General features: G+C 39.2%; 1 non-coding gene across 1 annotated transcript; it reads right to left on the bottom strand.

Annotated features, from left to right (window-relative positions):
* Positions 1-3,149: 3,149 nt before the first annotated feature.
* Positions 3,150-3,221, bottom strand: TRNAH-GUG (transfer RNA histidin (anticodon GUG)). The gene has a single exon. It is a non-coding gene; the product is annotated as a tRNA-His (tRNA).
* Positions 3,222-3,575: the final 354 nt, after the last annotated feature.

Consider the following 3,575-nt stretch of genomic DNA (forward strand, 5'->3'; position numbering starts at 1 on the left):
TTGTACGTGCTAACCGTGACTATCAAGTACTACACGTACTGATCCTTCTGATGATTCCCGCGTCACCCACAAACCCATGTTCTTCGGATTTAGACCGCCGCGGTTTCTAGTTTGCTCGATCGGTACGTATGTATGCGACCCAGCTCATCATGAGAGTGAAGGTGATACAGTATCATCAAACTGGCTTCAAGACATATGCAAATCAATCGTTATTTTTGCGGTGAAAGTCGTATTCAAATATTGTACAGTACTACTACTACTTTATGGCTATGTTGCAGAGTCAGCCACATGCTTCGCATATGCATGCCACACCATGCATGGCATGGAGTCATCATTTGCAAGTACTCGCAGGGCTCCCACTACGTGCGTATGCTAATTAATTAGTAAGTAAACAAATGACGATGATCTCAACTGCGTAATTGCCGTGGGTACTTGACACGTAGAGCATCTAGCGAAGCACGGGACAAATTAAGCTCCAGATCATTGGCTCGATTATAAGCCTAGATACATGCACCAAATCTCCTTGCCTCACTAACTTTTGCTCCGTTCACACACTGAACTAATGCGAGATCAGATAAGAGAACCTCTCTGTCGTGTGAAGGCTCATAAAAATGTAATAAAGTGGAGGAGAATATGGGTATACACGCACGCTTAAATCATTTTTGAATTTTCTGTCAAACAAGAAGCTAGTTAACGACTTGCATCATCATGAAATTTGTACCTTCTAGCTAACCATGCATTACTCAACCACACCATTCCACCCACCAAGGCTTGCTCACAACAAATTGACTGACAAACTAAAAATTGAGCAAGGGAAGCAAAACCATATTCGGAAACGAGTTGAGTAATTCATGACTCTGTGGAGGAAAATTAACATGATGGACAGCTTCTTTTCTTTCGGTTGGAAGGAAGGGAAAGCCTATGCGCCTCAAGTAGAGCGGACCGACGCGATAGCACATTGGACATTGACGCTGGAGCATAAGCCTTGCCTTAGAGGTGGAGTCACAAGTCGAAAGTGTCATATAATAGTGGTCATCTTGAATATCAACATTGTCTCTGTAATATAACTTTGACCACTAATTTATATTGAGATGTGTTTGTAAAATCCATTTTAGAGGACTTCAGGAGACAAATTTACACACAATATATTTAAGTATGCAAACAATTATGCTCAATGTTGATCCATATTTAGCAGTAATTTGTACCATGGTTTAAGCCCAATCTCTTCTTAGTTAACAAGCCAAAGGATATATTTTTGCCTCATCTACAGACAAAAACTTGCAGTAACAGAAAATAACAGGAATTCCTAACATGTTGTTAAAATTTTATTTGTTGCATGCCATCTCAGGTCCATTTTGGCTGATGTGGCATACTAGTACCGTGGTACGGGATGTATACTCACAAGAAAGGATAAAATTTGCTACGATTATCCGACCACCCCCGTCGCAATAGAACAAGTTGATGAGTTAGCGGATGAAACATATATTAGTGGCAATCTGGCATTACACAAGGACGAACTCGTACTACAGTTCGTCCTACGTTGCTACGTGTCAAAACTAATCGTTTAGATATTGTGTCCGGAGGCTAAGCTCGAAATGCGATACAGCGAGAAGTGCATCTACACGAGTGACACTCTGTCCTGACTACTAAGGCCTCCTTTGGTTCATAGGGTAGGAAAATCGTAGGAATAGAAAAATCATAGGAAATGAGATGACATGTATCTCAGGCCTCCTTTGGTTTGTAGGAATCTTGTAGGGATTTCATAGGATAGGATTTTCAAAGGAAAAATTCCTATGGAGCCCTTTGGTTTGTAGGAATGGATTCCTATTCCTATATAGGACAGGGTCCAATCCTTCACATTTCAAAGGAAAAAAAACATTGACCTAGACTCAATGGAAAAATTCCTATCCTATGCATCAAATGACATCTATTTCTTTATAGGAATTGAGATGTATGTCATCTCACTTCCTATGAAGTTCCTATTTCTACAATATCCCTATCCTATGAACCAAAGGAGGTCTCAAATCCTATGAGTAGGAATAGAAAAGGAGATGCCTCTTTGCTTCGCAACATAGAAATTTTTCCATTGAATATAGGCTAATGTTTATATTCCTATGAAATATGGAGGATATGAAGAATTCCTCCATAGGAATAGGATTCCATTCCTACAAACCAAAGGGCTCTAAAGGAATTTTTCCTACAGAAATCCTATCTTATGAAATTCCTATAAGATTCCTCTAAACCAAAGGAGGCCTAAAGCAGGAACTTTGCGTTCCCGTGTATGCGTCGGTGCGCATTAGAATAGAAAGTATTCCCTCCATCCTAAAATGTAAGATCATTGTGTAAAAAATGGTCTTGTATTTTAAAATGGAACGAGTACCATCTAACGCAATGTATGTTCAAAAACATAATCAAAAGTATTCCCATCATCCCATAATATAAGAGTGTTTATATTATGGGAGGGAGGGAGTAGCGTTCTATCTTCAATCAACAAAGTTATATTCCCTCCGTCCCACAATATAAGAACGCTTTTTGCACTAGTGTAGTGTCAAAAAAGTTCTTATATTATGGGACAGAGGGAGTATTTTTTTCTATTTCTATCTTTTTTTTTTGGCAGCCACGCTGGCACAACCAGAAGAAAATGGCAACTTCCCACTTTTGTTGCACGCACTCCTGATTCTTTGTCCCTCTTCTTATTCTTTCGGCGCTTTCTGTCAGATCCGTGGATAATATTATAAGAAAATGAAGTTTGGAAGCATATGCTAACTACTGGTACTGTAAATCAGATTATATGTACTAGTATAGGGATTTTGTGCCTGCAAATTATATCTCTTTTTATTTGATCTATACCCGGCAATGTTCGCTGAATCACTGGCCTGATTAGAGAAAAAGATCCTTCAGACCAGACGCAAAAAATGAAGAACTGGACGTGACAAGTCATGTACTGTCTGCAAGGTGGCACACACGTCAAATTTTGATTCTTCCTGTTTTGGACATCTCTTGCAGTTGGTCAGGTGTCATATATAAATGGAAAATCAGACAAAACACCGGAAGTTCTTGCACAGAAGTAGTCTTTTCCTTTTTTGAATCGCAAAAAAAAGGTTCTTTTCTATTTACTCTAAAGAATGAAAAAAATAAAATTAATGTAGTGTGGCTGCTGGGATTCGAGCCCAGGTCTCCATGGCCACAACATGGAATTCTCACCACTAAACTACAGCCACAATTTTGTCTAATTGTTAGATTTTATATATAAGTCCGAGTAGTAATCAATAAGTCATCTGATGTCACTCCAGTCCGTCCTACTGGGCTTTTACCAAACTGTACAGGGTGTTTTTCTATGCCACCAGGGAAAAGAAGAAGGAAATTTACAGGTGAAAATCATTTTAAGGAAACGGTTGCACACCTACCAACCACGATAATCACCCAAGAGCGAGCATTCTGAACACATCCGCATTTATGGATATCAGAGATAAATCCACGGATATCATTAAGTTTGTACTCCTACTACGGAGCAAAAGGATTTGATCATTTGAAACATGAAGACATACCCCCTAAAACACCAATCAATCTAGAGT

The sequence above is a fragment of the Triticum aestivum genome, chromosome 2B (genome assembly GCF_018294505.1).
Source record: "Triticum aestivum cultivar Chinese Spring chromosome 2B, IWGSC CS RefSeq v2.1, whole genome shotgun sequence".
NCBI classification, from domain to species: Eukaryota; Viridiplantae; Streptophyta; class Magnoliopsida; order Poales; family Poaceae; genus Triticum; species Triticum aestivum.